Source organism: Hylobates moloch, unplaced genomic scaffold (assembly GCF_009828535.3).
Source record: "Hylobates moloch isolate HMO894 unplaced genomic scaffold, HMol_V3 SCAFFOLD_8, whole genome shotgun sequence".
Lineage (NCBI taxonomy): Eukaryota > Metazoa > Chordata > Mammalia > Primates > Hylobatidae > Hylobates > Hylobates moloch.
The window spans coordinates 11,297,086-11,320,301 of NW_026652283.1; the positions used below are offsets into that span (position 1 = coordinate 11,297,086).

At 41.1% G+C, this 23,216-nt stretch overlaps 1 protein-coding gene across 3 annotated transcripts in view; it reads right to left on the bottom strand.

Annotated features, from left to right (window-relative positions):
* The window catches only part of DUSP16 (dual specificity phosphatase 16), a 125,036-nt gene that overhangs the window by 68,928 nt on the left and 32,892 nt on the right, over nt 1-23,216 (bottom strand). Inside the window, exon 1 of one of the 3 annotated variants that reach the window (XM_032159649.2) lies at nt 19,786-20,529. The exons of 1 other annotated variant lie outside the window; for it this stretch is intronic. The gene's annotated coding sequence lies outside the window, so the exon portion shown is untranslated. Of the gene's footprint in view, nt 1-18,421; nt 18,527-19,785; nt 20,530-23,216 lie in introns of those variants that run through there. One more of the 3 variants, XM_032159651.2, reaches the window with a different exon arrangement.

Consider the following 23,216-nt stretch of genomic DNA (forward strand, 5'->3'; position numbering starts at 1 on the left):
AAAAAGATAAAAAAGTAAATAGAATACACATAATCTGAGATCTAGAAATTCTACTTCCAATAATGTCTTATATAAATACCTGCCCAAGTATATTATGTGAAATATTTTTCCCTGTAACATGTTTATAACTGTAAAAAGAAACAACTTCAAAGTTAATGAGTGATAAATTGGCTAAATATATTATATCAATGTAGTATACCATATGGACATGTAAAAAGAAAGATGTCTATCTGATATAGAATGACTTCCAGAAATATATTCTTTTGTGAAGAGAAAAAAAGAATTGGTTTATCCCTAGAAACAAAAGCAATAAAAAACTCAAGAAGCCTAGGAATGTTTGGATTTGGTTAAGAAAGAAGCTAAGCCTGTTCTATTTATTTATGGGGCCAGTTATTTGTATTCGTAATACAAATAATTTTCTCCCTGACAGCATTGATAACACAAGCTTTACTAATGAAGAAGGAAACTAATACAATCTTGTATGCCACTTACTCCTATGGTTAACTTAAAGCATTTAAAAATAAATTTCGTAAAAACTCAAGTATAACACATATGCCAATAAGCATACACAAATCATGAATGCACAGCTCAAAGAATTTTCATAAGGTTAACACACTCATGTAATCACCATCCTGATCAAGAAATAGAAACCCACCTGTACTCCAGAAGTTGGCTTCATATGTCTTCCTATTACTAATCTCTCCCCCCAAAGGTAACCACGATCCTGACTTCTTATACCATGGCTGAGTTTTGCCTGTTTTTGAGCTCTTTTGTGTCTGAACTGTTTTGTACAAAATTATGTTCATATCTAAGTTGTTGTAAGTAGCAAGAGTTTTTCCATGTTCACTTCTACATAGTATCTCATTGAATATACAATAATGTATTTATCTATTCTTCCACTGATGGACATGTGGGTTGTTTCCAGCTTGGAGTTATTATGAATTGTGCTGCTATGAACATTCTTGTACATGTCTTCTGGTGAGCATAAGTACACATCTCTGTTGGGTATACACCTAGGAGTGGGTTTGCTAGGTTAGAGGCATAAGTATATAACACTTTAGTATAATAGATACAACCCAACCAGTTTTCCACAGTTATTCCAATTTGCAATTCCAGAATCCATACATGAGGGTTCTAGTTGCTCTACATCCATGCTGATACTGGTATTTTCAAGTTTTTGTTTGTTTCTCAATTTCAGCTACTCTGGTCAGTGTGTAGTGGTAATTCACTGTGGTTTCATTCAACATTTTTTGATGACGAATACGGCTGAACACTGCTAGAAGCTTTTTTCTTTAACCTTTCGCATAGAGATTACAATTAGCCGATAATTTATTTTTGTAAGTGATGGGAAGCAAGGACCAAAATTAGTTTTTTTCATACAGATAGGCAATTGACGTAGGATCATTTATCGAAAGATCTTTCTTTCCACATTGCTGTAAAGTGCCATTTTAATCATAAATTAGTATCTACATATGTGGGTCTGATTCAGGGCTCTATTCTGTTCCATTATCCATTCGTTTATTCCACACTGTATATTCAATAGTGTGAATCCTATAACTTTGTTCTTCCTTAATATTACCTTGACTATTGCCATTTGCACTGCCATATGAATTTTAGAATCCACTTACATAAACTTCTGTAAAAGTTTCAGGTATCTTTCTTAGATTTATTACCAGCATTTGATATTTTTTGATGCTATTATAAATAGCATCTAAACATTTCATTTTCTGATTATTACTGTTATACGGAAATATAGGTTTTGTATAATAACCTCACATCCAGTAATCTTACTAAATTTATTTTTACTTTATTTTGAGATGGATTCTCGCTCTGTCACCCAGGCTGGAGTGCAGTGGCACGATCTCAGCTAACTGAAAACCTCTGCCTCCCAGGTTCAAGCGATTCTCAGCTTGATGCCTCAGCCTCCTGAGTAGCTGGGGCTACAGGCGCGCACCACCACACCCAGCTAATTTTTTTTTTTTTTTTTTTTTCAGTAAAGACAAGGTTTCACCATGTTTACCAGGCTAGTCTCAAACTCCTGACCTCAGGTGATCCGCCCGCCTCAGCCTCCCAAAGTGCTGGGATTACAGGTGTGAGCCAACACACCTGGCCACTACATTTAAAGTATTATTTTTTAACTTACATCAAGTAAAATTAATGCTTTTTGGTGCACAGTTCTATGAGTTTTGACCAAATGTACACTGTAATGTAACCATCACCACAATCAAGATGCAGAACATTTCCATCACTCCAAAAATTTCAAAAACAAATCCTGGTCAAATCTTAAGTTACCCTAATAACAGATAAGAGAGTACATGGATAAATAAAGTCTAACGATATCCTATAAACTACAATCTAGCCAAAACTATATGACAGCTTCAGTCTCATTTCCTGGCAAATTTTTCCCCACCAAATTCAAAGCAGGTAAGAGAAATGGTAACCAAATCACAGTTCTAGAGCCATAATATACCAATCTAATATTTAATATGTGGATTCTGAATATCTGAATGGAAAAAGAACTTTTTTTTTTTTGAGACGGAGTCTTGCTCTGTCACCCAGGCTGGAGTGCAGTGGCGCAGTCTCGGCTCACTGCAAGCTCCGCCTCCCGGGTTCATGCCATTCTCCTGCCTCAGCCTCTCCGAGTAGCTGGGACTACAGGCGCCCGCCACCACACCCGGCTAATTTTTTGTATTTTTAGTAGAGACGAGGTTTCACCGTGGTCTTGATCTCCTGACCTCGTGATCCGCCCGCCTCGGCCTCCCAAAGTGCTGGGATTACAAGCGTGAGCCACCGCGCCCGGCGAAAAAGAACTTGTTATAAATGATATTGATGTAATAACAGTAACATGTACTTTTAGAAACCCAAATGAAATTACACTATAAAAATAAGTTATATTTCCCATGCAAAATAAATGGATAATGAAAACATCTGAGAGTTATTTATATAACATTATAAATTTATGAAATGCTATCATTTGTGGGGGGAAATTCTACACCCTCTGGATACTGATTATGTTAATGAATTCTGGTCTACTAATGATCACCCATAGTTTAGTTTTATCTTTTTTACTTTATCTGTGTTTGGTGGTTGTGTTTTTTCACAATTAAATGACCAGCCTACGCTCAGACGGATGGATGGTGATAAGTAGCCCCAAAGGGCCTAGATAATATTTTGCAATGAAACTGTCAGTGCTACGAAATATATTTCAATCCTTGAGTTACTGTATAACCAAGGTTAAGAATGAATGAACAAGGGTGGCTCTGACCATTACGGCAACTTTCCACCATGCAGTTCTTTGAAGCTGCCTCAGTCCTTCCATTACCTCCGCTATTTACACACCCAGGTGTTTTTAGTATTTTGTAAGAAGGGACTGGTAATGTGCCATCAAGACCTGGCAATAGGCCAGAAAGCAATATAGATGTCACAGATGGTCAAGCACAAAGACAACACTAGATAGATACGCTGTGTTCTAGTGTAAGCACTACCAACATCTCATGCATTCTGAGTCACCCTACATATTGCTCACCCATTCCTATTTGGTTTACTGGATTTTGCTTGTTTACTTTATTCCTCCTATAGTATTGTCAGCATGAGAACATTTTAAGTCATGGCGCCATATGGCAATAATATATAATTCCATAACTAAAATAAGCTCCCTAAAGACTGGCTACCTGTCGGATACTATCTATAAGACACAAAAAATTAAAAACATCAAGTGCTTGAAATCTAAAAATAATTATTATCTTAGCAGTACCCTTAAACCTCAACCATAATCACATTATTTCTTACCTTTAATTACTAGCATGATATCATTGTCCATATGAAAGCCACGGACAACAAATAAATCAGTTAAGAAATATTTCTTTACACCTGGCATGAAAATATAGCTGTTCTTAACAGAAATAAAAATTCACTGAATTTGGACTGGTGTTTTTGTTTGCTCTATGTATTTAAAACAATAACAGTCCAGTGCAGTGGCTCATGCCTGTAATCCCAGCACTTTAGGACGCCAAGGCAGGTGGATCACCTGAGGTCAGGAGTTTGAGACCAGCCTGGCCAACATGCCAAAACCCCGTCTCTACCAAAAATACAAAATTTAGCTGGGCATGGTGGTGCCCACCTGTAATCCCAGCCACTCGGGAGGCTGAGGCAGGAGAATTGCTTGAACCCGGGCGGAGGTTGCAGTGAGCCGAGATAGCACCAATGCAGTCTAGCCTGGGCGACAGAGTGAGACTAGGTCTCAAAACAAACAAAACAAACAAACAAAGAAAAGCAAAAAAAAAAAAAAAAAACCCACCACTGTCCAATGAACTTTTCACCTTCTACTTCCTTATGACTGTGAGCTGTGAGTAGGCTTAAAAAAAAAAAAAAAAACATAGTACTGTGTATCTCCAGGGTAAGTACAAGCTCTACCACTCCAGGACATATCCACCACAGGACTTGTGTACAGAAGCAGTTAAAAAAACAAGCATTTAAGCCCAGGATTCTGAGGTGATACCATGCTATAAGCAGGAAAATAAGTAAGATCAAGTTAGAAAACCAAAGATCCAACAAAGCTTTGGTGGAGTGCTACCTTCTAGCTATTGGCTGGCAACAAAGATTTCTCAGTGTAGGAGTTAGATACTACTGAGATTCCAAGGAAATCTTAGACACAAGAGGTTAGTTGGTAAAAGACAATGCTTGCAAAATTTACAATTTTAGAGCTGGAAGAAACCTTAGATATCACCTAGTCCATCCCTCTGGTTTACAGGTAATGAGGAGAGGGAAGAAGAAGAGAATCAACCCGACCCCTCCAAATCCTCTTTGGAGTATGAAACCCTGACTAAGCAGTACTGGTGACAGCAGGAGAAGCAGAGATGACAGTTACTGTACTCCACTCACTCCATTTTTATATCCCTGAACTATATCACATCTAATCTGTGAGTTCTAAGTAGCTGATTCACATTAAAGAAAAAGGCATCCTACAACTCAACAACAAAAAACTCAAATAATCCAATTTTAAAATGGGCAAAGGACTTGAATAAACATTTCTCCCAAGATGATATATAAATGGCCAACTATTTGAAAAGATGCTGAACATCACCAATCACCAGAGAAATGTGAATCAAAACCACAATGAGATATCACATCACACCCATTAGGACAGCTAAAAACAACAAGTGTTGGCCGGGCACAGTGGCTCATGGCTGTAATCCCAGCACTTTGGGAGGCCGAGGCAGGCGGCCTGAGGTCAGGAGTTTGAGACAAGCCTGGCCAACATGGTGAAACCCCATCTCTACTAAATATACAAAAATTAGCTGGGCCTGGTGGCGCATGCCTGTAATCCCAGCTACTCGGGAAGCTGAGGAAAGAGAATAGCTTGAACCCGGGAGGCAGAGGTTGCAGTGAGTCGAGATCGAGCCACTGCCCTCCAACCTGGTGACAGAGTGAGACTGTCTCAAAAAAAAAAAAAAAAAAAAGAAAAAGAAAAAGAAAAAAAAAGAAATATTTTGCAATAGATCTCTTACTTTTTCTTGCTGTGTTCCTCCCAACCTTTTATAACCTAAAGGTGTCAAGAACTGCTCCAGGATACTATCTTCCTTCTCCCAAACCATCCTACAGAAGCGGCCAGCTAACACACTGCTCTTAGAGTAAGCAGGGCAGGTCTGCAATCGTGGAGAAACGGGGAAATCATCAGGAGGGGATTTCAAGCGGGTTGTCCTCCACTTCTAATCATGATCATGACTTTATCCCTCAGCCTATAAAAAGCAGAGACTAGGGTGACGGGCCCCAAGCTGAAAAACCCCTACGGCAAAAAATGAGTCTTTTATCGTGTTTTGTTTAAACTGTGAATAGTAATCTATAAAGAGACGCTAAAAACAAGCATAAGCTCCTGACGACCAAGGCCAAATGCATCTTCACTGTATCCCTTCTAATGCCTCACTTATAGAAGTCACTAAGTAAAGACTTATTCATGCTGATGACAAGGACACTATTGGCTAAATAATATATTTGTTGCCCAGAAAAATGCCTATTAGATTTAAAAGCCAATGTGCTTATTTTAATGAGTGAATTAGGGTCATTTCTATAATAAAAATCTCTACTGATTTCACAATAACTTAAAACTTCAATAAAACTACTTTTTCCAAGCAAGTGGATACCATACTCCCTAACACTTGGTACCTGGAAACCCCCACCCACCCCCATTATAACTGTGTCTCTTTGAACTAACATCGCATTAGCTACATATAATGAGACAGTCACTGGCAGGATCTAAAATCAAATAAGCCATTTATTTACCACAAAATTCACTGGAGTTTGTTTTTCCAGTTGGGATTGCTGTAGGTATTTTAATGAAATACCTGGGCATTTCCTCAGAACACTGTACTGAGAGTACTTTAATTACAGACAATACACACATATGTATATCTTTCTCTATTAAAATAAAAATACAATTAGGCCGGGCGTGGTGGCTCACGCCTGTAATCCCAGCACTTTGGGAGGCTGAGGCGGGCGGATCACGAGGTCAGGAGATCGAGACCATCCTGACTAACGCGGTGAAACCGTCTCTACTAAACATACAAAAAAAAAAATTAGCCGGGCGTAGTGGCGGGCGCCTGTAGTCCCAGCTACTCGGGAGGCTGAGGCAGGAGAATGGTGTGAATCCGGGAGGCAGAGCTTGCAGTGAGTGGAGATTGTGCCACTGCACTCCAGCCTGGGTGACAAAGTGAGACTCCGTCTCAAAAAAATAAAATAAAATAAAATAAAAATACAATTAGTCTTTCATTTTCAATGAAACACGAGTAACTGCCCAAAAGCCAAAACCTAATTTTAGCTTTAGCCTTCTTTACCATCAACATCATTATTAGAGATATCATGAAGATGACTGAAAAAGCGGCACTGCTGCTTTCCCCTGTATAACTGAATAAACAATTCCTACTAACAGAAAAGGAATACTCGTAAGTTGTTAAAAGGCAGACTATCTAATATAGTTATTTTAACCGTGTTTTGATGGAAATTCTTCAATTATATATGCATCTCCATGACTCCTGTTGCACCCACTCCCGCACTTCCCTAGCCCCATTCTTCCAGGCCCAGCACACGGGGAGCCCAGCTGATCCTGCAGTCTTCCTCCGTGCCCTCCATGCTTAGCTCCACTCTCTGTCCACAGCCTCATTTTGCCTATAGCTATTTCCATAATCACTAATGCCTACTCCATTCACTCTTACCATTCTTCTTTCATTTATCTTCTGCCATCCCTTAGCTTTCCCAAAAGAAAAAAAAAAGTCAACAGTCTCCCCAGTTGGATGAAACAAACGACTACCAAGAGCAGTCCGTTCTCCTCTCAAGTATGTTACCATCTCTCCCATTCTGTCATTCAAGAAAAAAAATGACTCAGTACCCCAGATTTTGAATAAAAATATAAGTAAGTATGAACAGGTATGTGTGCATATATGTGGCCACAGTGCTTTATTAAAAAATAGGGAGAGCAAATTTTCACTTTTTTATGTTATAAAGTGCTCTCACTGACTCTTCCCTTCTGTCTACCCTTTATCCAACACGCTCTGATGTTATATGACCTTCCACCCATAATGGTCTCTGGCCACATGGCTCATCCCACACACTAGCATAGTCCCTTCTCCCTGACAAATTCATCAACTAAGATGGACATGTTACTTTATTGATTTAGATGCCTGTATCAGACCAGGCGCAGTGGCACTTTGGGAGGCTGAGGCAGGTGGATCACCTGAGGTTAGGAGTTGAAGACCAGCCTGGCCAACATGGTGAAACCCTGTATCTACTAAAAATATAAAAATTAGCTAGGCATGATGGAGGGTGCCTGTAATCCCAGCTACTTGGGAGGCTGAGGTGGGAGAATCGCTTGAACCTGGGAGGCGGAGGCTGCAGTGAGCCAAGATCGCGCCATTGCACTCCAGCCTAGGTGACAGAGCAAGACTCCACGTCAAAAAAAAAAAAAAATGTGTGTATCAGACTGCTCTAAAAAGATGTCAGCACATGGTACTAGTTTACACCAGCAGTTTTCAAAGTGTGATCCAGAGATGAGGAAGGAAGCAAGGGATCTATAAAACTATTTTTGATAATATGAAGACGTTATCTGTCTTTTTCACTTTCATTCCCTCATGAGTGTACAACAGTGAGTCAAGGATGCATGGTATGTGGTGATGATGTATCTATCACTCTGACAGCTAATAAAACATGTACTTGTATATTCTTTACTGCCTATCATTTTTTAAAAACCCAGTTTCACCCATCATTCTCAGCAAAGTAACACAGGAACAGAAAACCAAATACCGCATGTTCTCACTCCTAAGTGGGAGGTGAACAATGAGAACACATGGACACTGGGAGGGGAACATCACACACTGGGGTCTGTTGGGGTTTGGGAGGATAGATGAGGGATAGCATTAGGAGAAATACCTAATGTAGATGACGGGTTGATGGGTGCAGCAAACCACCATGGCATGTGTATACCTTTGTAACAAACCTGCACGTTTTGCACATGTACCCCAGAACTTAAAGTGTAATGAATGAAAAAAAGAAGCCAGTTTCACTTAACAACATCCTTGATAAAATAATAAAATGTATTAATTTTTAAAAGCCAACTCTTGAGAACTTGGCCTTTTTAATATTCTGTATAATGAAATAAGAGGCACACATAAAGCACTTCTGCTGCATATCTAAGTACAATGACTATCTTGGGGAAAAGCATTTATACAATCATCTGAGTTACAAGTTTTTTTTTCACAGGACATCATTTTTGCTTTTTTGACTAGCAAACAATTTACACTTACTCAGACTTTGGTATCTGGCAGACATTTTCTCTAAAATGAATAAAGTGAAACTGTCACTTTAAGAAAAGCTGGCAATATTGGGCTGGTCGCCGTGGTTCACACCTGTAACCCCAGCACTTCGGGAAGCCTAGGCAGGCAGATCACTTGAGGCCAGGAGTTCAAGACCAGCCTGGCCAACATGGCGAAACCCCATCTCTACTAAAAATACAAAAAAAAAAATCAGCCAGGCGTGGTGGCGCGTGCCTGTAATCTGAGCTAGGCAGAGGTTGCAGTGAGCCAAGATCACACCACTGTACTCTAGCCTGGGCAACAGAGGGAGACTGTCTAAAAAAAAACACAAAAAACAAAACAAAAAACAAAATGGGCAATATCTGTTGCCAATGATATAACTTGAGCTTTCAAGAGAAAACCGGAATTTTGGAAAACTTGAATTCGCCACCAAGATCTTGACCACTTCCCAATTCTTAAAGATTTTTTGGATGAGACTGATGGTCATATTAATAAATGTGATTTGCTTAATATTGTATAACCAAATGTGCCAACATTTCAAAGACGTGCATAACTTAGTAAACCATTATTATTATTATTATTTTTTTTTTTTTTTTTGAGATGGAGTATCGCTCTGTCACCCATGCTGGAGTGCAGTGGCACAATCTCAGCTCACTGCAACCTCCACCTCCCAGGGTCAAGCAATTCTCCTGTCTCAGCCTCCCCAGTAGCTAGGACTACAGGCATGCGCTGCCATGCTGGGCTAATTTTTGTTATTTTTAGTAGAGACGGGGTTTCACCACGTTGGCCAGGCTGGTCTTGATCTCCTGACCTCGTGATCCACCTGCCTTGGCCTCCCAAAGTGCTGGGATTACAGGCGTAAGCCAACGTGCCCAGTCAGCTTAGTAAACCATTATTTTTTGAATGATCAATGTATGCAGTTACAAAATCACACACAGGTCAAAGATCCATTCAAAGTGCAAGATGGACCAGTAGATTTTAATGTTACAGAGTACAAAAAATTCACTGACATGGTTTCAGATTCAACAGTGCAACTAATATTTAAGAATCTGGCTAGCTCCTGTAATCCCAGAAATTTGGGAGGCCGAGGCAGGTGGATCACTTGGGGTCAGGAGTTTGAGACCAGCCTGGCCAACATGGTGAAACCCCGTCTCTACTAAAAAAATACAAAAATTAGCTGGGTGCGTGCCTGTAATCCCAGTTACTTGAGAGGCTGAGGCAGGAGAATCACTTGAACCCGGGAGGTGGAGGTTGCAGTGAGCTGAGATCACACCACTGCACTCCAGCCTGGGCGACAGAGCGAGACTGTCTCAAAAAAAAAAAAAAAAAAAGAATTTACCAATTGTTGAGTTTTGGTGTAACAAAAATATTCACAATTATATGAAAAGACTATGAAAATACCCCACCCTTCTTCAACTATATATCCGTGTGCAGCCAGGTTTTCGTCACGTATTTCAACCAAAACAACATATCACAACAGATTGAATACAGGAGCAATTATGCAAACCCAGCTATCTTCTATAAAGAAATATACTAAAGAGAATGGCAAAACGTAAAACAATGCCATGTTTCTCACCAGATTTTTTTGTATGTTTTGGAATACCTTTTTCATAAAAGTATATTATTATATCAACCCTCTAATGTTTGTTTTTTCTTTTTTTTTTGAGACACAGTCTCGCTCTGTCGCCCAGGCTGGAGTGCAATGGCAGGATCTCGGCTCACTGCAACCTCTGCCTCCCGGGTTCAAGTGATTCTCGTGCCTCAGCCTCCCAAGTAGCTGGAATTACAGGCGCCTGCCACCACACCTGGCTAATTTTTGTATTTTTAGTAGAGACGGGGTTTTACCATGTTGGTCAAGCTGGTCTCGAACTCCTGACTTCATGAGATCCACTGACCTCAGCCTCCCAAAGTGCTGGGATTACAGGCATGAGCCATCGTGCCTGACCTAATGTTTGTTATTTTTTAAATAAATAAATATTTTAAACATTTTTCAGTTTTAATTTCTAATGTTAAGTATTGATAGGTATAGTCTATATAAATAAAAGATTTTTGGGGTCCTCAAAAAATTTTAAGAGTATAAATGTGTCCTGAGACCAAAATGTTTGAAAACCATTAGTTTATAGTATCACAAAAAAATAGCACTTTTAAGTATATGTATATAAGAGAATGAACACCTAAATATGAATCAGAAGATCTTGGCTCCAATTCTAGCACCACTTCTTACTTGCTTTAGGATTTCAATAAATTACTTAATCTCTCTAAGGCCTTAGTTTCCTCATCTGTAAAATGGGTAACTCATGTCTTCCAAGGATAAAAGAGACAAAATATGTAAAAGCAATTTATAAACTACAAGGTACATTATTATTACAAGATCTCAAAGTTAAGCATTTTAAACACTTCTTATGATGTTTTGTTTTTTTGTTTTTGGAAGAGGGTCTCACTCTGTCGCCCAGGCTGGAGTGCACTGGCGCTAACACGGCTCACTGTAGCCTTGACCTGCCAGGCTCAGGTGATCCTCCCACTTCAGCCCCATGAGTGGCTGGGACTACAGGTGTGCACCACCACACCCAGCCAATTTTTTGTATTTTTTGTGGAGACAAGGTTTCACCATGTTGCCCAGGCTGGTCTACTCCTGACCTCAAGTGATCCGCCCACCTCAGCCTCCCCAAGTGCTGGGATTACAGGCATGAGCCACTGTGCCTGGCCTCTTATGATGTGTCTATGAAATTTTCCTTATTCTTAAAATTTTATTACTAAAAACAGAACTTATAGAAAACGCCAAGTGCAGGCCAGGAGCAGTGAATCACGCCTGTAATCCTAGCACTTTGAGAGGCCAAGACAGGCGGATCACTTAAAGTCTGGAGTTTGAGACCAGCCTGGCCACCATGGTGAAACCACGTCTCTACTAAAAATACAAAAATTAGCTGGTATGGTGGCGCACGCCTGTAATCCCAGCTACTTGGGAGGCTGAGGCAGGAGAATTGTTTGAACCCAGGAGGCAGAGGTTGCGGTGAGCTGAGACTGCATCACTGCACTCCAACCTGGGTGACAGAGTGAGACTGGGTCTCAAAAAAACAAAAAAAAAGCCAAGTGCAGACTTTTGATTAGCCAATTAGCTCAAATGTCCAAGCATATAATTTTATTTTATTTTATTTTGCAGAGACAGAGTCTCACCATGCTACCTAGGCTGGTCTCAAACTCCTGACCTCAAGCGATCCTCCCACCTCAGCCTCCCAAAGTACTGGATCACAAGAATGAACCCTCACACCCAACCCAACAACACAATTTTATTGCATTTAATTTCTTACCCTACAGTTATAATTGGTTATATATTTTAACTATTAGGGACATTTCCAAATATACACAAATGTACAGAAAATAACAAACCCCAACTTACCCATTACTCAGCTTCAACAATTTTCAAAAATTTACCAATACTCTTTTATTCATTTCCCACTTCTGTGTGTTTCTGCCCATCCTGAAGTTTTTTGAAATGAATATTATGCATCATTTTATTCTGCCTGTAAGTACCTCCATATGTATTTTTAACACATGAAAATATTTTAACATAACCACAATACCACTATTACAGCTGAAAACATTATGGTTGTTAACTACTAAATATCACCTAATATATATTCCATTTTCAAGTTTCCCAACTGTCTCAAAAAAAAAAAAAAAAAAAGTCTTTGTTAGTTTTTGGTTGGTGGGTATTACCAAAATATCTTTCTTACCAATTCTTTTTCAAGTGAACCCAAGATGTTTAACTAAAGCTAGGAAGGAAGAGGAAATAGTACTATGCTTCATTTACCATGTACAGTTTACAAAACAAGTCAAGAACTATCTTCTCGAGGAATTTTCTTCTCCACCAACCAAGAAATAACAACAAAAAACATGCAACAACGACAAATAAACCCACTACAAAATAAGCCAGCATGGCGATACATATACCTTAGTATTCTGAGAAGTGATCCAAAGAGCACACAGCTCAGCTGCTCGGGAAGGGAAGGAGCTGTTACACTATGAGCCAAAAAAGGTGACTGGAAACAACCACCCATCATTTTGGAAAACAAGAAGTCAGGTCAGCCACAGGGTCAAAGCTGGAGGTGAGGTCAGAGACCCCATTCTAGAGTGAGCATATGGCTCAAACAAGAGTCCATGCCCAAGACTGTAAGTCAACCCCTTGCAAACTGCAACTCAAAGCTCAAAACACAGTGCTCTAAGCTAGAGATATAATGGAACGGCTATACAAAGCAACAGGTGTAAGAACTGATTGAAATTATTCGGCAAACATTTATCAAAAGCCTACTCTACTATCCTAGGATATAAACTGTGTATTTAAAAAACTAGTACACAACACACACTATAAGTAGCACATACTTCTCTACACATCTTTCCCCATTTATTTTAAGAGAAATAATGGATATATTAAATATTATCTTGCCATACCACTATATCTTTTTTCTATAAACGCAATTTGCCCACCCCAACATACACAGACATTAAACCTGAATTCTTCTGTCTTTCCCAAATATTTTTGAGGAGTACAAGTCAGATTAACCTTTATTACACATACAACAGACCCACAGCATTTATAGCTGTGATTCTTTCCTAAATTAAGGCCAAGCATGGTGGCTCACACCTGTAATCCCAATGCTTTGGGACACTGAGGTGGGAGGATTGCTTGAGCCCAGGAGTTCAAGACTAGCTGGGCAACATAGCAAGATCCTGTCTCTACAAAAAATAAAAAATTAGCTAGGTATAGCTGCACATGCCTATAGTCCTAGCTATTTGGGAGGCTGAGGTGGGAGAATCCCTTGAACCGAGGAAGTCAAGGATGCAGTGAGCTGTGATTACACCACTGCAGTCCAGCTTGGGCGACACAGTAAGACCACATCTCAAAAAAATAAAAATTGAAAAAAATTAAATAAATTAAGCATTTAGTTTAGGAGGAAATCAAGAGAGCACTAAAGAATTTCCTACCTTGTATTAAAATTGTTTCCCATAGGTTTATCTCAAGTATTTTGTAGATGAAAATTGGTTAGGTGCGTACAGAATAATTCTTGAGGGATTTGGTTCTATAGACACACTTAATATCAACGGTTTTTAAAATCCTTTACCTCAATTTCACCTATAAAAAAGTTTTGCTGGTCACAGTGGCTTGTGCCTGTAATCCTAGCACTTTGGGAGACTAAGGCAGGAAGACTGCTTGAAGCCAGGAGTTTGAGACCAGCCTGGGCAACAAAGTGAGATCCCATCTCTATGAAAATAACAAAAATAAATAATAATAATTAGCCGGGTGTGGTAGCATGCACCTGTGGTCTCAGCTACTTGGGAGGCTGAGGCAGGAGGACTGCTTGAGCCCAGGAGTTTGAGACTACAGTGAGCTATGATTGCTGTATTGCACTTCAGCCTGGGTGACAGAGACAGATCCCATCTTTAATTTAAAAAAAAAAAAAAAACAAAATAACTGCAAGAAGAGTGAAGAAGGGCACATATTTCTTAAAGAATGCTTCAGAAGAACAAAATGTGCCCCAAAACATGAAATAGCTCCTGATAATATCAGTTTTTAGTTGACCACTATGAAGGACATCTTCTAAACAATAACAAAACAAACCTGGCAGCAAATAACTACAGGAAAGATCAAGACTTCCCAGTTTTGGAACATTTTTGCTTCAGGTTTTGACTACTTGTAGTAATACAGGAAAAATATGCCATAGGGACAAGAGCTGAACAGGTGTCATCCCTTACCCTATTTTACCTATGGGTAATTAAGCCTAACAGTTTATTGTCTGTACATCTTTTCTTTTGTATGTTCCCATACAAAATAATCTTTGGAATTTAGCTTTACTTTATGACACTATGGTGATTATTGCTCCTAACAGAGAGTCTAACCTAACAATATAGCCCAATACGTGAAAAACCTAACTGAAGAGTAAACAATGATATTAATCTCATTGTAAAAAAACATGAGATCCTTAGCAAATGGCAGCCAAAGAACTGTGGATACACTAACAAGGCATTAAAAAAAAATTTAAAGTTTCTAGCCGGGCGTGGTGGCTCACACCTGTAATCCCAGCACTTTGGGAGGCCAAGGCGGGTGGATCACGAGGTCAGGAGATCGAGACCATCCTGGCCAACATGGTGAAAACCCTGTCTCTACTAAAATACAAAAAAAAATTAGCCGGGTGCAGTGGCACATGCCTGTAGTCCCAGCTACTCGGGAGGCTGAGGAAGGGGAATCGCTTGAACCCAGGAGGCAGAGGTTGCAGAGAGCCAAGATGGCGCCACTGCACTGCAGCCTGGCGACAGAGCAAGACTCCGTCTCAAAAAAAAAAAAAAAAAAAAAATCTAAGTTTCCATGCTTTGACCTAAAAAAAGTCACATAGGTTTCTTTTTCTTTAATTCACGTTTTTTTCTTAAAGCTGGTTAATGTGTAGATTTTTATTCAAATTCATTTGGACTGCACGTGAATATTAGTTATAACATGAAGACTACTCATTAGACTATCATAGGCAAAGCAAGTGATTCACAGAATAAGTGCAATTTATCGACCGTGATCATTACCTTTACTACTTACCACTATTTAACATCACTTTTTTAATGTACTGGTTGTTTATTATCTTTCTTGTTTATTGTCTTGTCTTCTCCCACTAGAATATAAGTTACATAAGGGCAAAAACTTTCTCTTATTTTCCACTGTATGGCCAGGGTCTAGCCTTGGTAGAGGCTCAGCATAAATTTGCTCAATGAGATGGGTGAATACCTTCCGCCTTTGACCTCCCCCACTTCCCTCTCTCCATACACATGTTAACCAATCTTTAAGGCCAGGGTCAAATTCTATTATCTCTATGAAGATTACCTCCCTGAGCCCTCTTTCTCTTTTGTACCTGAATTTGGCACTTGCCAGCTGCCTGGTAATTATCTTTGCATATGTATGTATCTCCCTTAAAATTCTTATAATCCTGTTCTCCAATAAGAACATGGGCCAGTGTCACCAACTTTTGGCATCCATCTCAGCACATATAAACAGCATACTGTTAAATGTTTTGCTTGATTCCTATCAGTAGTTAATCCAGAAATTCAGCTAATAATTTCAGTTTATAACGTATCCCTCCATTTCAAATAACTCAAAATAGGCCACGATATTACAGTGAATCCCTTTATTTTTATTTCTGACCATTTTAAATTTTACATTCTCATATAATTATAATTAATGCTCATAATTTACTCTATCAATCACTATCCCTCAAGATTATATATATATATTTTTTGATACAGTGTCTTGCTCTGTTGCCCAAGCTGGAGCGCAGCAGTGCCATCCATAGCTCACTGCAGCCTTGACCACCCAGGCTCAAGAGATCCTCCCACTTCAGCCTCCAAAGTAGCCGGCACCACAGTTGCATACTACTACCACACCTAGCTAATTTTTTGATTTTCTGTGGAAACAAGGTCTATGTTGCTCAGGCTGGTCTCAACACCTGAGCTCAAGTGATCCTCCTGCCTTAGCCTCTTAAAAGTGTTGGGATTATAGGAATGAGCCACCACACCTGGCCTACATTTTTTAATGTAATAAAAAATCTTGTGACTTTGTGGCAATATCTATGTTTCTAACCCCAGTCAAGAAGGGCATGAAGTTTCATTCCTCTCTCTTATTGCTGAGGTATCAGAGGGCATTTTTCCATTGATTCCTCTTTCCTTTCATGACAAGATGTATTCTGTTCCCTTCCTTACTGATCATACTCCTGGCAAGCTTTCATTATTTCTTTGTACCTGTCCAAGGTAATCTGTCTTACATCCTTCTTTTGAGCCACTGTTTCCTCCAGTTATTTATTTGATTAAAATTCTAACTCCCTGTCTCAATCCATTTGTGTAGGAGAACCACCTCTTCTTAAAGCCTGAGCCTGCCTCTTTAAATTCAGCCAACCTTTATGAACCTCTCTTCACACAGCCAACCCTTGATCATCAAGGATAATGAAATGCATATAAATAACAGATTGTCTACAACACAAGAAAATCAGAAAAAAAAATTGACATCTGGCTTTGGAATTTATCATATGTAGCTTTGGGCAAGACTTATTTTCCTAATTATGTTTTTGCTTAAGCCAACATTTGGGTTTTCTTTTATGATGGTATCTCGGTTTTAAATGATCAGTAAATTTCTTTTAAAGCCAATCAAGCATAAACTATGGTTTTTCCTGTGAAATCTTTTTAACTAGTTTCTTTCATCTGTTGAAATCTGTCATAAAATCTGTTTTGTTTCCTCTAAGTTATCTCCTTATTTTCTTGGGATTCTGAAGCAAATCAGTTCACCCTATGTTAATTTACTTCTCCAAACTAAAGTACCTTTTGCTTGAGAACTTAATGCATTTTAAAAGCACTGAATGTCCGGTGAAATTTTCAGTTCAGGTAACACGAAGTAGAAAATTGTTTTTGTCTAGGAAAACTTGGAGTTCTAGGATAAATTATTACACTGGTAATTCTAGCAAATTATATTTAGTAGGATTTTTAGGATTAGCTGAAAATTGAAAAAATTTAATACTGGACAGCTATATGTCTGCTTCATCAATATATTAATCCCATATGCTAAAAATTGTATGAAATTAAATTCCCAGTCCAGGCATTTACAGAAAATAGCATCAAAACACACTAACACATAAATCCTGCCTCTTCTGATCCCTACCTAAACTCTGCAACCTTCTCACACCTACTCTTCCCCCCTCCCATCTCAGCCTCACTTCCACTTTCAACTGTCCCACAAATAATTTTTAAATGTGTAGGAAAAAGGAAAAGAACTGGGGTAACAGTATCTCCTCTTTTGCTGCCTTCTCAGTTACTGCCATTAAGCTTTTGGCCCAAAGACTCCAACCCCCAATTTTACATGTCTATTTTTATTTTGTAGGTACACACTTACAATCACCAAACTGAACGAAAGGATAGGGCGTTCTAAATTGAAAAAGGAGCAAAACTGGATAATTCTGCAGTTCTGTTCCTAGCCCCCTCCATAATCATGCACTATGATCATTTGGCACTATAATCAAGCCAAATGAGATATTTTACCTTGAGTTGCTGATATAGCAGAGGTTAATACTAAAAAAAAAAAAAATTAATTACCACAGTTTACATTTATCTGAATGTACATTTATAGTACTTGAACCGAGTTATTTTCAATACACTATTCACACTAACAAAATTCAAAATAAACTCATTTCTAATTTTTCCCCCATGTAGAATTCTGATAAGTGCAAAAATTATTTTACCTAAAATCCAACACTTGGGCTGGTGTTATTTAGCCTATATTTTTACATAAGACTGTAAATGTTAGCCAAATTAAAAAAAAATTTTAATGCAACTTTCCACATTGTCTTCAAACTCAGTAAATTCCACAATTTTAAAAAACAAAAACCTTTCACCGTGCCTACTCACATTTTTACTAAAATCCCTACACAAAGCCATACGTTCTGCTTTTTCATTTTACTTCTCCAAGCTGCTGCCTTCACCAAATAGACTCCACGAGCTTCCCAAGTGGTATCCACCAATATATGTGATTCTCAAGGAAAAGTAAGTATTAAAGAGTAATTAATTCAATTGGTACGAAATCTTTTCTTCTAAAATTTTACCTTAACTTTAAAAAGCCCTTTTCTTGATGGAGATGAAACAGCATAAATCCTTTGAGGAAACGGTTGTCCTTTACGTGGACTCTCCATCAGCCCCATAAGGTAAGTGGCATAAAGAGGCATTTTTCTGACAGTCTCAGTTCCCCAAACACTAGTCCTAAACTTTTGCATGGATGGTAAATTTCACACACACACACACACACACACACACACACACACACAGGCTGAAAAGAAAGAAGAGAAAGAAACATACCTGGTTTATTTTCTAAACAGGTTTGATAGGTTTGGTTCACTTGAAAGAGCAGAGTATTTACTTATAATCTTTTAAAACAGAAGTGGCAGCCAGAGCACTGGGTAAATAAAAACTTCAGAGTTTTAAAACCCTGCACCTTAACTCACTTCCCTTTGGTTCAAGGGGACGGCACAGCAAACCACACGGCAAATGAGATTATGCAACAGGTTTTTTTTCTCTCCACCTTATTCATCACGGGCTGGTTAGAGGTGTGTTTTCTCCAATCTCAGACACCCACGACTTCAAAACGCCAAGAATCCTTGCAGTTGATGTTTCCTAAACTTCTTTAGGATTTTGCAATATCCATTCATTTTCAGATCTACTTGCATTTTCTCTGGTTCATTATTGGTACTCTTTAGGAAATAAACCCAGCATCTCAAAATATTTCCCTCTGCGGTGTTTCATTACATGAAACTACACGTGATACACAGACCCTGGGCTTTTTTATTTCTCACGTTTTGCAGCTAGTGTAAATAAAGAAGTCACTAGGCTTCGGGCCCCCCAACGCCAAGACCCGAGCCCCTGTCCGAAAATTTAGGGCTTTTTTGGTTGGTTGGTTGAAGAAAGCAGCACCGTCACCACCCAGGTGGCCTCGCTGCTTACACCAAAGGCGAACTGGGGATAATGGGAACAGTAAGGCCAGGGCCCCACTTGGCAGGCGTGTTGTGTAACAGTCGCGCCTGGAAGTGAGCAGCTTCGCCCGCAAAGGTGCCGCGTCCCGCGGCGGCCGCTCCTCTCGGCGGGGCCCGGTCCAAGCGCCGCGCAGCGGCCGGGAGCGCACCCACTGCGACCCCGCGCCCGGCCGCACGCCCCCTTCCCGCTCCGGCCAGCCTCCGGCCAGGCCTACACCCTCGCTTCAAACACTCCTGCGGTCCCCGGCCGCGGTCGCCCCCACGCCGCCTCCCGAAAGGGTGGCCGGTACGCCCGGGAAGGCAGAGCCGGCGGGCTAGAGCGCTGCGCCCGGCACCGGGAGTCGGGGCGCGCTGCGGAGCGTCCATGCGGCCGGGCGGGAGGGCGCCCCGGGCCCCGCACCCTCCCGCCCGCACACCCCGCGCGGCCCCCCAAGGCCACTTACTTTTGGGGCCGCCGACCTCCCAATTCCCTCAGAGGGAAACGAAAGTTGTCACGGCGTCTCCCCTCGGGCCCCCCTCGCCTCCCGGGCTTGCGAGGCGCCGCCGCGGAGCCGAGAGGGCGGCTGCGCTCCCGCTCGCGTCCCGTCCGGTCGCTCTCCTCCTCCTCTTCTTTTCACTATATTATCTTCTCCTTCTCTGAGGGGTGGGTGGGGGCGGGAGGCTTAGGAAGAGAGGAGACGCTCGCAACTTTTCTTCACTCTTTCTCTTCCACCCTCCCCCCAATCAGCCTTCAAAAAAAAATGTCGAAAGAGATGAAGAACTTAGGGAGGTAAAGGTGGGGGGCCGCGTTGTGAAAGCGGGGGCTGGGGGGGAGGGAGAGGTGGTAATAATCGTTTAAAAACTGATTAAAGCCCCCCAAACACTGATACATAGAGGGGGAAAGGCGGGGGGGTGGGGTGGGGGGTTGGGGGAAAGAGAACGAGTCGCTGGTCAGGAAACTTCAAGCGCGGATGAGGTCATTGGTTTAAAAATAAAGAGATGGCGTCACTTGAAACCAATCCCAGTGAATGAACTCAGCGGAGCCCCGGGGAAAGGAGGAGACAGGCGAGGGCAGGGCGGTGGGCGCCGGGCGGGGCCGCGCGCCCGCCCATCCCGCGGCCGCCCGAGCCCGGAGCGCTGCTCCGCGCCTCGTTCCGGCCGCTCGGGGAGGGGTCAGGTCATGTTCCCTTCCAGAGTCCGGCGACTCTGAGGCAGGTTCCGCGGGCGCCGCTGGGAGGAGCCGGAGCTGCTGGAGGAGGCGGCCCCGTGGCCTCCTCCCCCTCCTCCTCCTCCTCCTTCCGCGCCCGCGCGCCCGCCGCCCCCCGGGCTCGCGGCCCCGACCCCCAGGCCGGGGTGTCCGCCTCCAGTGCTGCGCCCCAACAGGTATCGGAGGGTTTTCTCCTCACCCAGACGCAGAACCTTTCCCTCCTGCTTGAGCTGTTTCCAGCTGCCTCACCAACGTCAAAAAATGCAAACACTGATTTGAGAGAATTACAATCGCTCTGTAAAAAGTCTGGCGAATGCAAAAGGCAAGGCTCTGCCATCTCTCAGGAGAGAAGTTACAGGTACTTCAAGAAAAATCACACTACTGTTGTCAGGCATTCAGCTATCTATATGTTTATGGTTGAAAGCCCCCACATAAATGTTCCTACATTACTTTGCTTATATTTACAAATACAAGGATAAGCAGCCTACATTTTCTTTAAAAATGTTTTCTACAGGAGGCAGCGCAGAAGCATCTTTAAATAAGACCAGGGGTTAACCGCCTCCTGAGAGGTACAAAACCCTTGTTGATTTAACTCCACATACCTCGTGCATTTTATTATTTGAATTCATTAAAATCTCTTTGTTTTGAGACGACATTACGCACTTTGGAAAACTAGAGACCTGAGGTGGTGACAAACCAGGACTTGGAATCACGGAATAGGACAATCGGAGCTTTATTCCAATGTTCTTTGAGCATTTGAGCATGAAGCTGCTTCTACTGAGTACTCACGTGGATATCACATAACAAAGATGTGATTAATGACGGAAAAGCACCCTGCGAGTGGACTGCTCCATGAGCCAGAATTTATGTGTAGGAATAATCTAACTCTTCAAATATTCCATTTACAATGTGCCGGATTGGGACACTGGACCCTAAAGGCACTGTTTATTGTGGGATATTCATGTGCACCCTGCCTAAAGCACTTTTTCCCACTAGCAAAACAACTGATAAGCAGGTTTGGGTGGGTTAGAAAGATAATATACCCGTTAACTACTTTTCTGCCTTTAAGTCCTGCAACTAAAGGGCATTCCTTATGATTGGTAATCATTGAAGGTTAGTGTTGCGGGGTATGGCCCTGGAAACTTCTGGCCCATCTTTTATAGGAGGGGGAAAAAGCCCTTTTGAAGATGGGAGGCGCCCTAGCACCTCTGGCAGTAGTAGGTAAAGCCTGAAGGCCACAGATGGAGAAGCAACTTTGAGCCTGTGCCTCTGGCCTCTTGAACACTTCTGCTAGGGGAAGCAAATCTCTCCCACTGCTCCCTGTCCTCTGGTGGCCAGGAGGTGTTACTGCAGCTTCCTTGGGATTATTTGTGCTCTACCAGGAACCCCTAAAAATCTAACTGTAGACCTTTGTTGGAGGTGTTGGGATTTTTAGGAAGGAAGAAGAAGATAGTCCTTTTACTAGTGGTACACAGCATGGATCTTGCCTGGAGGAAATATTCATGAGAATTAATGGTATCCCCTTTGCATGCCAAAGTTCCAGTAACCTTGCTTTAACTGACATGGCTTGGAACGTTTCTCCCCTTTCCTCAGTTACACAATTAAGTTTGTGTAATGTATGATGTGGTACCATCATAGCTATCATAGAAGTCTCTCAGGGTATTTCATCTATTTCTGGAAACAAGACGTATATTAAAGCTCATTAAAAACGAAATCAATGATTGAGTGATGTACAATATTGGTTAAAAGAGTCAGGGGGCCGGGCGTGGTGGCTTAAGCCTATAATCCCAGCACTTTGGGAGGCCCGAGGCGGGTGGATCACGAGGTTAAGAGATCGAGACCATCCTGGCCAAATGGTGAAACCCCGTCTCTACTAAAAATACAAAAATTTGCTGGGCGTGGTGGTGGGCGCCTGTAGTCCCAGCTACTCAGGAGGCTGACGCAGAAGAATCACTTGAACCTGGGAGGCGGAGGTTGTAGTGAGCCGAGATCGCACCACTGCACTCCAGACTCCAGCCTGGAAACAGAGTGAGACTCCATCTCAAAAAAAAAAAAAAAAAAAAAAAAGAATCAGGGGAGAAAAGGAGCAATGTAGGCTGGGATTATCAGGGAAGGCAACTTATAAACAGTTTTGACCTTATCCTTGAAGGATAGTTCAGATTTCGTTTGCAGTGAAGAAGCCAGTGGAGGGACGATTCCAGAGGGCAAATGGCAATGAGCCAAGACATGGAGGTGGAAATGAATAATGAGTAAGGTGTATTCAGGCGAGAGAAGAGTAAACCCTTCCAGTAGCAGTAGAAATCGGTATTTAGCAATTAGGTATGAGGTTAAATTTAAGAGATACAGAGGCACATTGTGGAGGTACTTGAATGTTAGGATAAATAGATTGTTACCTTCCCAGCAGGTGAAGGGGAAACCACTAAACAAGTTTACTTCACTGAAGAGTACATTTCTTTCTTTTACTAAGAAAGGTTTTCTACATACTAACAATAAATATGTGGAAACAGAAATTAAAAACAGAACCATTTACAATTGCTCCAAAGAACGTGAAATATTTACATATAAATCTAACAAAACATGTACAAGATCTATGTGCTGAAAATTATAAAATGCTGATGAAAGAAATTAAAGAAGACAAATAATTGGAATGGCATACTATATTCATGGATTGCAAGAACCAATAAAGAT